This window comes from Nesoenas mayeri (assembly GCF_963082525.1).
Source record: "Nesoenas mayeri genome assembly, chromosome: 4".
Classification (NCBI taxonomy): Eukaryota; Metazoa; Chordata; class Aves; order Columbiformes; family Columbidae; genus Nesoenas; species Nesoenas mayeri.
In genome coordinates, this window is record NC_137540.1 from 76,236,475 (window position 1) to 76,249,388 (window position 12,914).

The following is a 12,914-nucleotide window of genomic DNA, read 5'->3' on the forward strand; positions in this document are numbered from 1 at the left end:
AACCCCTCTAGAAAGGGTGAAGATAGAATCGTAAATCATCCATTCTGTGATTCTACCTGTATGTAAATAGGCTTTCATTAAATGCCATATACATACAGCTGTGTCCCATTAATTACTGGTGCGTTTGCAGAACACACCATGTGCTGGTTGGTTGCATCAGGGGAGGGGAAACATGTCACTTGCCTAGAAACCACCTCAAATTTTCTATTAGCGAATGAAAGATGTGTGGGCAACACATTTTTGCTTTCCTGCAGCTACATTTACCATTTCAATGGCTTCTAGGTGGGCTCTGCTTACAAGGCATTAACAATTAGCAGTTGTTCTAGTGCTAGTTCAGGAAAGGGCCTGGATGGCGAGGTGCCCACTTGATGTTGGAATAAAAGACTGAGCCCTCTGATGTTTTACGTGGCCGATAACTGAGTGTCGCACACACCTCTTGATGCACTGATGGCAGAAGACCAGCAGATGAGAGGTAATTTCATTTTTTGACTGATTTTTATTGTTTCAACCCCTCTTGTGTTCTCTGTGACCAACAAGTGTATGCTGGAGGAGGGACTCGTCTCATCTGTTGTTGTAATGTAATTATATCCAAGAGAGGCTAATTCATTATTATTACTCATCAGAAAGGCTGGAGAGAACTTTGTGATGCTGAAGAGAGAAGCGCTCCACTTGGTCGTCTTTGTTGAAGAGCTGATTCAGGTTGGGTTGGTAGAGCCTCTTAGAGATAGAATCATTGAATAGAATCACTTCGGTTGGAAGAGACCCTCAGGATGATGGAGTCCAACCATAACCCATCCCTGGCACTGCCCCGTGTCCTGAGAACCTCATGTCAGTCTGTCCAGCCCTCCAGGGATGGTGACTCCAGCACTGCCCTGGGCAGCCTGTTCAATGCCCCACAGCCCTTTGGGGAAGAAATTTTTCCCCACATCCAACCTCAACCTCCCCTGGCGCAACTTGAGGCCGTTTCCTCTGCTCCTGGCGCTTGTTCCTGGGGAGAAGAGCCAGGCTCTTCTCGGTGTCAACCAATAGCAGGACAAGGGGCAATGGGTTCAAACTGGAACACAAGACGTTCCACTTAAATTTGAGAAGAAACTTGTTGGCGGTGAGGGTGTCAGAGCCTGGCCCAGGCTGCCCAGGGAGGTTGTGGAGTCTCCTTCTGTGCAGACATTCCAACCCGCCTGGACACCTTCCTGTGTAACCTCATCTGGGTGTTCCTGCTCCATGGGGGGATTGCACTGGGTGAACTTTCCAGGGCCCTTCAACCCCTGACACTCTGGGATTCTGTGAAGAGACCAACCAAGATGCAATTGCTGCCCTTGTAACCTGGACTGCGTAGAAGAGGTTCCGGGATGGTCTTCTAGGCTTTATAACCAGAATTAAAATCATGATCACCTTAGAAACCTTTAAAAATAGCAACTTGGACAGAGTTTTAATGCATCGGCTTTCTAAGAACCCAGCACCCCCCCCCAGATATCATCTTTGAGATCAAGAAGACAAGTTGTTTTGACAGAGTTGTGTCACTAAGCTCCTGACTGATCCACTTTTGTGGTGCGACGTGTTTGACAGTGTTCAAATCCCTTTTTTCTTCTCCTCATTCAGAAATCCATGGTTCTCATGAGGGATGGCAGGCAGTAGCTGAAAGCATCACAACAGCTCAGCACAATCTCTATCGCTCGCTGAAATGGTTTCACCACATGAAAAATGGAAAATATAAAAGCCTAGAGCTATGAAACGTCAAGTATCTCCTCCACACTTATCTTCTTGACAGGGTTCTTGCAGAACGACTCTTTCTCTTCTGCATTTTCAGAGCAGATTTTTCAAAATGAGCTGAAATGGAACAATGATGGACTATGTAAAGAAGAAAAAAACCCTAAACAGGCATAATCTAAAGAAAAAAATCTTTGAAGAGCCATAATTGTACTTTGTTCCAGTTCCCCATGACCATTTCCAAGCTCATTTCCAGAATGAATGCGTCTTGGCTCCAGTGATGAGATGGTTCTTGGGCACCAGTGCTGCCAACACCTACATCTCTTCCACTTTCAGGTCTCTCACGCTCATCCAGCAGCTCCTTTCGAATTTCACCGCTCGGGAAAACGACAATTAACTCAAGGTGGTAAAAACCCATTTCTTGGGTGTCATTAGCAAAAATGAAGAATTGATCTCCCAGCTGTCAATAGCTGCTCGTCTGCTGATAGCTGGTTATTGAGGAAAACAAGAGGAGCTTTTCCTACGTTAGAAAAATGTTTTAAAACCATGATTTTTGTTATTGGTCTACCAATTATGTGCTCGGCAAAGCAGAGAACAAATAGCTGCTTGATAAGGATTTATTCAGTGCTGTGTATTTGAGCAAGAAAACGTGTTCCAAACTCAACTTTTTCGGCTTCACTTATTTACTCGAATTTTTCGTTGCATGTTTGAGAGGCGGACGTGGTTTTCATTAGATATGAAGATGTCATTTTTATTAGATATTAAGTTGACTAGCTCAAATTCCACTTATTAAAACCCCACCAACCAAAACCATTCAGTATGGTGGAAATACCCTATACTGTAATTAAGCTCGCTCTCTGATTGCCTTTTAGAATTTCATTATGTTTCTCAAGATAACAAGATATTCTTGGTAGTGTGACCATTCGGGGTGTATTTCTGGTGTCTTGGTTGTTAGGGTTAGATATTTTATAATAACATGCCCATAGAACAAATGCTCTGAAGGCTTTGGGGAGGTTTGGTCTCCTGGTGCGGGATTGGGGTGGTTGCGTTAAACTTCAGAAGTGTTTGTTGGACTTAGTGCCCTGATCTAGTCAATGGGCTGGAGTTGGACCAAGGGTTGGATTTGATGATCTCTGAGGTCTTTTCCAACCCAGTCCATTCTGTGATTCTGTGAAGAAATGACTGTTTCTTATAGTGATTTACATGTACAAAATCTTGCTGTGAAAACATGAAGAGAAGGGGTGAGCTGAGTGAAGTTCCTGTTGCTTGGTTCTGTTGGGCGACCTTGTCCATCCATGTCTGTCCCTTGAGGGTAAATGCGTTTGAAGCACTCGTGTGTCATCTGATGGTGCGTGTCCCCTTGTGTCTCCCCATCCCAGAGGAAGCCAGAAACCAGTAGGAGCCTTAAAAAGGGGAGAAAGAAGGAAATGCGTAGGATTCATGTGGATGGTAGAAACTGGTTCAGTTGTCATTTATGTCCTGTCTTTTCCAGCTCCGTAGCTACTTGACCGTCCCCTGTGCTGGGCACTGGGGAGGCCAAACCTTGAATCCTGTGTTCGGTTTTGGGCCCCTCACGCCAAGAAAGGGCTTGAGGTGCTGGAGCGAGTGGAGAGAAGGGAACGGAGCTGGTGAGGGGCTGGAGCACAAGTGTGATGGAGCGGCTGAGGGACCTGGGGGTTCAGCTGGAGAACAGGAGCTGAGGGGAGACCTTCTGATCTCTGAACTGCCTGAAAGGAGCTTGGAGCCAGGGGGGTCGGGCTCTGCTCCCCAGGAACAAGCGCCAGGAGCAGAGGAAACGGCCTCAAGTTGCACCAGGGGAGGTTGAGGTTGGATGTGGGAACAATTTCTTCCCCAAAGGGCTGTGGGGCATTGGAACAGGCTGCCCAGGGCAGTGCTGGAGTCACCATCCCTGGAGGGTTGGACAGACGGACATGAGGTTCTCAGGACATGGGGCAGGGACAGGGGTGGGTTATGGTTGGACTCCATGATCTTGAAGGGTCTCTTCCAACCAAAATAATGCTGTGATTCTACTGTTGTATTATTGCTCTCCTAGGATGATTCCTTCCTCTTGTTCATATGCTCTTTGCACTTCATGCTCCTCACTCAGTGCTCTCTCATTATACTTAAGCCACCTCTTTGCTTTCCATCCCTTACTGTTTTTACTGGTGGTTTCCACGGGCGGCTCCCGGGGTTGGCAGAATCCGGCCCTTCGCACACGGCTCCGGTGGTTGGTGCGACGCGCGCAGGTGAAAATGATCCACACGGGTGCACCGGGAGCCAATTTGCAGCAGAAGGTATAGACTGTAACGTATCCAGTTCTAAACAGGGCAGGCAATTCCCCAAACTGCCTCCTGGAGGGAATCTCCGCTGGAGGAAAAAGGTTTCATTTGAGGGAATACTTGTATAAAAACAGGGGTGGCAACATATCAGCCTGATAAATAAGTGTGACGAGCCGGCTTGCTTAAAAACAGATGTTTTCTCGGGAGTTCTGACACTGAGTTTTAAGCTTAAACCCAACTGCAGGGTGTAATGATGTGGCTTTTGTCCTTTATCCTCAGGCTTCTTTCCCTAATTCTGCAGCATTGTGTCCTGTGTGTGTGTGAGTCCCTTTCCCAACCTGCCCAACAGACCAGCACAGATTGGAGGAACAGATTGACGCTGGCATGTCAGCGGTGGTAAAAGTTAAAGAGAAGTGGTACTCAGCGGCTATCAGGCACAGAGAGATGGAAATCACTCCCGTTTTACAACACAGCTGCCTTTTTACTGGGATTTTTGTGCTCGGCGCTGCAGAAAAGCCCTTTGAAAGGCTGATGAACGTTGGATGCTGGTGTTCAGGCACCAAAGATCTGCCTTGGAAGGATTGTAGGAAGGTATTAGAGTTGGGGAGATTTAATTATGAACTTCAAATTGCTCTTATCTTCCAGCTTTTCCCCAAAATGGCTTATATTTTTATATTCTTAGCTAGGATTCCCTGCAATAATTCTCTGCTTGAACTACACGGGCTTGCATGCCCAGCAAAACGGGTCCTTTCTGTTGTGTGCTGAATCATTTTTGCCTTTGAAACTGGGGTAGAAATCGCTGCTATCAGCCTGATATAATTTGCTTATCAGCTTAGTAATGCTGCAGATATTGAGGAGCTGCAGCCTAGGCTGATATTTGGATTGCTGATGAGCAAGTTAGGACCAGGGTCCTGCTTTGCCCCATTTGTAGATTCACACCACTCTGTCCTAAAAACTTCGTGTCTACACGAGAAGTAGAATTCACTGTGAGAAATACAGTGATGAAGGGTCATTGTCCTCATCTTCCTCCCCTCTGTCCTTCGGTCCTGATCTCTGGCTCGTACCCCGGCTTCTCCCCATGGTCCTGCCAGCAGAGAGAGGTAAAGAGCCACCAAACAGCAGGAGCGTCTGAGCAAGGACTCTCACCAGTGAGTGATGCTTTTTTCTGTGCAAGCTTTTTACTTTTTAATGCCAATAAGAGGTTTAAAAACCCGGATAATTAACTAAATGCCTCGTACATACACGGCCGTTAGTCTGGCGGTGATGCCTCCTTCCTTAAACGCGCGCCCACAATAAAGACGGTCCCCATTAAATTTCTCATTCCTTGAACTTTGGGTGTGAACTGGTGCAAATTTGTTCCGTGCCCGGATTATTGGAAGGGAAAGTGTGATGCCATGGCAGCGTGAGCAGCTCGGCGCTGCCGCGGCTCTGCCTCCTCTGCTCCCGGCCATGTGTTCCCACCTCCTTGCTGGCACAGCTGGTTCAGAGAGCTGATCTTAATATAATACAAACTACAGCTCCCTTCCCCCACTCCCCAAATGCTTTGGTTTTGTTGGACTTGAGCAGCTCTCTGTATTATTTTTTGGCCGCTCTCTGTTGCCTGGAATGAGCGAACACCTGAGATGGGGAGGGATGGTGGGACCATAAACATCAACCAGCTCGAGCTGCTGCAGATGAGCCGGTGATAGAGGTAAGGAAATGAATCCAAGTCTCTTAAGACCAAGACTAAACACCTCGAGCTGTGGATCACTTGCTGACTGAAATCCTCGCAGCTCTGAGACACCAGGTATTTAGATTTTTGATCCATCTGGATCTTTGCTATAGGATCAGAGGCTCATTCAGGTTGGAGGAGACCTCAGGAGGTCATTTAGTCCAACATAAGTCCCTAGGTTTATCTGTCTGTTCATTTAACTGCATGTTGCGTGTATATCTATTTGTTAGAAATCAAGATAGCAATGAGATGTCTCCATTACCCCATTTCATACCCTTAGAAACTCCACCCTGAAAGCTTCCCCCCGTCTTCACAAGAAGGAAAAGTAAAAATAATAACAAAAAATAAATAGAACGATTAAAAATAAATGGAAATGGAAGTGTAGTGAGAGGGTAAAAGAGAAAACGCAGCTTTTTGAGCTTGTCCCTTGGAGACAGACACTTGCTGTTCTCCAGGCAGCCCCTTCCCGCGCGTTGGCGGAGCACGAACCGCGGCGTGTCACTTGTGACTTCTCACTCCTCAGCCTTTCCAAATGCGGGTTTTTTGGCAACTCGCTGTTTTGAAACTGTTTCATTTCTTCCCCATTAGTATCAGTGAAGTGCAAAGAGGCTCACCGGCTTAATGGGCATATATTTATTACTGTGTTCTGCCTTCAATCATGTTAGCAGCGGGAAGAGCCGCTCACGCTGTCCCAGACACAGCAGAGAACAATGAATCTATCAGAGTCTAAACAGCATCCCTTTTGGAGAATAATAGCTTTTCTTAACAGTGTTGATGAAGAGCGAAGAGGTCCATTTGCAGTAAACTGTATTGTTTTTTTCCCCCCTCCGGTCTCTTGCAGGATAGGATAAAATGTAGATAAAACGTAGATCTATCGCTTGTCCTGCTGCTTCTTTTTCCTGGCCAGAAAGTGGCCTATTTGCTGCTCCAAGGGCTGAGCTTGGACCTTCTCTCTTCTGTAATCCTTATGACGCCAAGATGGGTCAAACATTTTAGGCATCGTTTCCAGACTATCAGAGGAAAAAAGGCACCCAGGGAGCTTGGGCAGCAGGTTAATGCACCTTAAATAAACCACACTAAATGCTACTTTGGTTGCTCTTACTCTGTTACAAACCCACTTCGCTTCATCTCATCATTTGAGGATTAAGAGAGTTCATCTGAATTCGCGCCTAGATTACAAATCAGATTAGATTCACAAGCTCCGTGTGGCTAAAATAAGCTGAAACAGATCTGGTCTCGGGCAACCTAGTTGGATTAGCAAGGCTGGTTTCCAAAGCTGGACTTTAAGCCATGTGATGGCATCTAAGTCCTTCTCCAGCCCTGGTACAAGTCATGGTTTTCTGAGAGTGCTTCTTACTCTGCTCAAGTTTTTCCAGTAGAATGCTGGGAAGATTAATGAACGTTTATTGGGTGCTGCGAAGCTGCAAAGCGTTATTTAAGTGCTATGTGTTTTTATGAGTTGGGACTTGATTCCGTTTCCACCTCCACTTGGGGGTGTGTCTGTGTAAATCTGTGTATTGCTCTAGAATTGGTTGTGGTTTCCAGTAACTTGGACTATCTCAGCCCATGCTCTGCAACATCTGGATTTCTTTGAAGGTTTTATGGTCCTGCAGATGGGCAGCGGCTCCTGACACTGTGATCAACGATGCTTAAGATGGGGCAGGAGTTTTCCATTGGCATCCAAGAGGGGCAGTGGCTTCTGGTGCTTCTTTGACTTATTTCAGTGCCAGGCACAGGGCAGAAAATGTACAGGTATCCTTTGTGATTCATCCTATGCATTGGGTCATTTGAGCTTTATCTTCTTCAAGCTCAAACCTTTTCAATGTAAAGATTATTAGGAGCAGGGCTAAAAAGGGTACATGGGCGAGATTCCTATTGAGGAGCAAGTGTAGGCTGTGGTTTGTGTTAGAATCATGGAATCATTTGGTTGGAAAGCCCCTCAAGACCATCAAATCCAACTATAACCCACCCTGGTGCTGCCTCCTGGCCCTGAGAACCTCATCTCTGTGTATTTTAAACCCCTCCAGGGATGGTGACTCCACCACTGCCCTGGGCAGCCTGTGCCAATGTTATCCTGTTTTCCATGTCCATTAGTAAAGCCAGACATCAGGTTTAACATCTATTAGCAGGTGGATTTAGGCACATCAGCCAGGCTTACCGACATTCAGGTGACATTCAACGTGCGACCAAAAGCTCTGGGATTCCACCACTGTAAATCTGTAAGCCTTGCTCAATGCATTCAGCTTGTGGTGTGCGTTTGTCTCTGTGCTAAATATCACTTTTCAAGAAGTGGGATTTTGGGACGTAAGCTGGAGAGAAGTGGGAGAAAGCCACGTGCAGCATGAGCGATCGCACTCCTGGGGGAGAGCGAAGCAGAACGCGTTGTAGCTCTGTCGGGTTGCACCCAACTGCCTCGTGTTTGGCTCGGGTGTTTAGTTTTAGTGAAATACTGACAATACATTCCTTATGTCTTTCCGTGTCACCTCCTGAGAGGTTCTGGGGTTGCTGCCTGGAGTGGACTGACCACTGTAAATGCATTTAATCACTAGGAAAGCAGTATGGAAAAATGCGGTGCTGGAAGAGAGGGTGATGTGTTGGGGAGCGTGATGCCGTGGGCACTTGGGAGATCTTATTAATGTTTTGGAGATCTTATTCATGCTTATAAATATCCCCAAGGTGGGTGTCAGAGGATGGACCAGACTCTGTTCAGTGGTGCCCAACACCAGGGTGAGGGGCAACGGGCACAGACTGAAACACAGGAGGTTCCATCTGAATATGAGGAGAAACTTCTTCACTTTGAGGTGCCAGAGCCTGGCCCAGGCTGCCCAGAGAGGTTGTGGAGTCTCCTTTGGAGACATTCAAACCCGCCTGGACATGACCCTGTGTGATCTGCTCTGGTGACCCTGCGTGAGCAGGTGGGTTGGACTGGATGATCTCCAGAGGTCCCTTCAACCCAGCCAGGCTGAGATTCTGTGATCTTCATCCATAACCATGTAAACTTAAAAACAATTAAAAAAATCTCGGAAGCACAGTGAAATACAAGTGAAATAATATCAATGAGAACCTCTTGGGTGGGATGGACCTCCTATTTCAGCAAGTGGTTCTTCAGTGGTGAGGCCATGGATGGACATTCTTCTCCAGCTGCATTGCTGGAGACTCTACCTTCTCTCTTGGACTGTGAGGAGCGGTTTCAAATGGAAATGTGCTGACAAAAGGGATTGTGCAGGTTTTCTAGTCTGCTTAACCTTATAATGAAGATTAATATGAGCCAAACCTGCTGACGAGGTGTGCTGGAGCTGCTGAGCACTTCTGGTTCCAGCTGGTGGCCCTGGAGAAGGACCAGATCTGCTCAGCTCCGTCTGTGGAAGATATGTTTGGAACAGGGGTAGTGCTTAAATCTGGGATTCCTGAATGTCCTGACATAAAATCTTCAACTCTCATCAAGTTCTCACTGGAATCCAAAGAAGCCATATTTTTGCAAGCTGAGTTGAGGTTGGAATGACCTGCAGGTGCTTGATGCTTTGAGATGTTTTGACATCTTGAGCCAAACCCAATTTGAGCCAGAACTAATCAAGTAGGTCCCATCTTAAAGTCGATAGAGAGAAGCAAACACAGCTGGAGTGCAGGTTGGGAATATTCCATGAGTTAAATTCCCCATTAGCTGCCTACTGGTATAAAAGAAATCCAGACAATTTGCTGCAGGAGGTATTTATTATGTTGTAAACGCATTAGAGGGGATGAGTCCCACCTCCGGTGTCTTTCTCTGGCCATTTGACTCCCAGTTAAGGGATCTAAAATGAAATTAAACCTTGTTCAGAGTCACCGCTATCACTTGAGACCGATGCGATGCCAGATCCCTGTTGCTGGGCTCAAGTGTCCTGCAGCGAATTTTCCAAGCACAAAAAGTTATGCTTTTTGAGCAAGGTTATATATATATGTATATTTTTTTTTCCCCCTCTGACTTTGTGTCATTTAAACAACTGGGATTATTGGAAAGCACATCTGGATTTGGAGGGTCTCCCTCCAAATGGCCACGCACATAGAATCATAGGGTGGTTTGGGTTGGAAGGGACCTTAAAGATCATCCAGTCCAATCGCTGCCATGGGCAGGGACACCTTCCCCTGGAGCAGGTTGCTCAGAGGAAGATCTCTTGGAAATTTGACATGCTAGAAGTTCAAGTTTGCTTCAGAGCGACGGGTAATGCTTGAATCTTCCTTGCCAGCTTTCAGGTGGTGTGTGCTCAGAATTGTTCTGTCTCCAATGACAATGTAAATTTGCGTCACTTCTTCCTTAGAACGAGCTTTGCTGCATCGCACGTTCTGCTCCCGACACCCAATATTTGGAATTTGGTGTGGGACAGATAATCTGAGCTTTGCTTTAATAAACCTTGTGACTCCCAGAGTGTGATACTACTGGAAATAGCCGCTGGGGTGCAAACTCCAGGCTGTTACCTTATTAAAAGCAAGATTTCATGGGTGCAGGTGGGGTCTCATGGAAAGGTGGGAACCTTCCTGATGGATCAGGAAGGGGATGAGCAAATTTGGAGATGGAGCTCTGTCTTCGCTTGGCTGGACAAATCAAATAAATTAACTAAAATTACTAATTCCTTTGAGGTTTTCCTCTTCGACCAGGAGAATTTTACAAACTGTTGTGAGTGAACTGCCTGAAAGGAGCTTGGAGCCAGGGGGGTCGGGCTCTGCTCCCCAGGAACAAGCGCCAGGAGCAGAGGAAACGGCCTCAAGTTGCGCCAGGGGAGGTTGAGGTTGGATGTGGGGACCAATTTCTTCCCCAAAAGGCTGTGGGGCATTGAACAGGCTGCCCAGGGCAGTGCTGGAGTCACCATCCCTGGAGGGTTGGACAGACGGACATGAGGTTCTGAGCTTTAGCGGTGGACTTGGCAGTGTTAGTGTAAGGACTTGATGATCCTAAAGGTCTTTTCCAACCAAAGCAATTCTATAAAATCTCATCCATGAGTCCAGTGTCCTGAAATGCTGGTGCTGGGAGCACCTGCAAACGGTCCTGGAGTCCATTCCTCCATGGCCATGAAGGGCATTTCTGTAGTCTCTCCTGGTAGAAGGTTGCGATGGCCACAGGCTGGAGAAACTTGTCCATCCTTGCATGCTTAGGCTACTGGGTGGAGCGTGGATATGGAGATATATATATATATATATATATACACGTGGATATGGAAGGTGGAAGTGGTGGAGTCACCATCCCTGGAGGTGTTTAAAAGCTGTATAGATGAGGTTCTTAGGGGCATGGTTTAGTGCTCGAGTTAGGTTATGGTTGGACTTGATGACCTTAAGGGTCTTTTCCAAGCAAAATGATTCTATGTGAACATTTCTCCAACGCTCCTGCCCTCTTGTCCTTAAGCTTCTTTGGTGTAATCCCATATATGTGCAGGTTTGGTTCTTGCACCCAAATTTAAATGATGGCAAACCCCCTATTATGGAGGTTTGAGGCAATAATATACAGCAAAGCTGCTGTGAAGGATTAAATGTGTGAGATTAGATATTATTAACAATTTCTTCCCTGGAGGGTTGAACAGACGGAGATGGGGTTCTCAGGACATGGGTGGGGAATGGTTGGACTCCATGATCTTGAGGGTCTTTCCCAACCAAAATGAGTCTATGATTCTATGAAGATCATCTGTTCCAGGAGACCCACCCAGTATCGAGTAACTATATTTAGAGACCACGGACCTAAATGAAACACAACTTGAGCACGAATCTGGAGTCATTTCACGTGCTCCGCTGAAGACGCTTTGGATTCACGCTCGTGTAAATGAGATCAAAATCCGGCTGTTCCTGGGGGGTGGCCGGACAGAGCATGAATGAAATCCCAGCAGAAATAGAGCTGTGCTGTGCGAAATGAGCCCCCCGGCTGGCACGACGCGGCGCAGAACCGGAGCCACTGGAAAACGCTGCAGACAGAAAATGAATTAGAGGAGGGAAAAAATAAGAAGTGAAAATGAGCTGGCAGAATCTTGAGGTGACTCATCAGGTGCATCTTGTAAAGTCTTTTTCCGAGAAGTAATGAAATCGCGTGTTCTAACAATATTTGCACTGCAGCAGGAAGATGCATAAATATTGGGATCAATTAATGAAATTAGATAATTTGACCAAAAAAGCCATAGTGCTGGCTCAGAAACCATCCCTCTTCCTTTTTGCTTGCAGTTGGAGAGGAAAATCCCATGGGTTTGTTTTATATCTAAGATACACGAGACCTGGGCAGCCGTGGGGTCACTGGGATGCTTTGGGACCTTCACCCCATGGAAGTTCTTGAGCTGCTGGGTCCCTCAGCTTCTGGTTTTCATCTGTAAAATGAGGAATCTTGATTTTTAGGGAGGTTTTTCTTCAGAAAAGAGCCCTGGGGGTTTGAGCATCAACCCGTGATATTTAGATATTCCAGTAATTTGTCTCATGCAGTGGAGTTCGCCGTGGAGCTTCAGTTCTGGAGTGAGAGCTGAATTTGGAGTGAAATCCAAATAGCTGGTATCATTGGGTCAATATATGCTGTTTGTAATAGAATAATTACCGTATTCCAACAATATTTTAATGCATTTATATTTGGGGAAGGCGCTAAACCTCAGGTGAAGAAGAATCGCAGAACAGGGCTTAATTTATACCGTAATAATGAGAAAACCTGAAGCGCGGATGCTCGGGTCACAGAATATTTGCACAGCGCTCGGGTCGGCGTTGCGGTGGATAATCCTGAGCTCTCCAAGCAAAAAGATCTTCTCACCATCTCGGGGTTTATCAACAGCAAGAGCAGAACTCATCAGGTTATCGCACCCTTGGGTTGGCACCGGCACAGCTCTTGTTGGAATAATTTGTCTGGTTTCTGGCGTCCTCTATCCAAGAGGATGTTGACAAATTGGAAAGATATAAAAGAGCCACGAGGGTGGTTAAAAGATTGGCAAACGCTCCATGCCAATGAAACAGCCAGTCTCCTGGCTCGGATTTATTTTATATATATTTATTTCTATGCTTGAAGCGGAGGTGAAAGGGCGATTTAGCAGCTCCGGGTACCTGCGTGAAGCACAAAAATAGGCGGCGCTGGAGATTGTCACACAGAGGTGACACAAACCGGTGCCTGGAAGTTGGAGCCAGACTTGAGTTCTTAATAGGAAAAGCAATTGATCTCTTGGGATATTTTACAGGAATCCTGTTTTTTCATCCCTCTCTAGGATTAGGTACATCAAAATGTTTTGGTT

At 46.4% G+C, this 12,914-nt stretch overlaps 1 protein-coding gene across 1 annotated transcript in view; it reads left to right on the forward strand.

Annotated features, from left to right (window-relative positions):
- SFXN5 (sideroflexin 5) overlaps positions 1 to 12,914 on the forward strand; it is a gene marked incomplete at both ends in the record, with an annotated part of 97,108 nt that overhangs the window by 22,395 nt on the left and 61,799 nt on the right. The gene's annotated exons all lie outside the window — the stretch shown is intronic.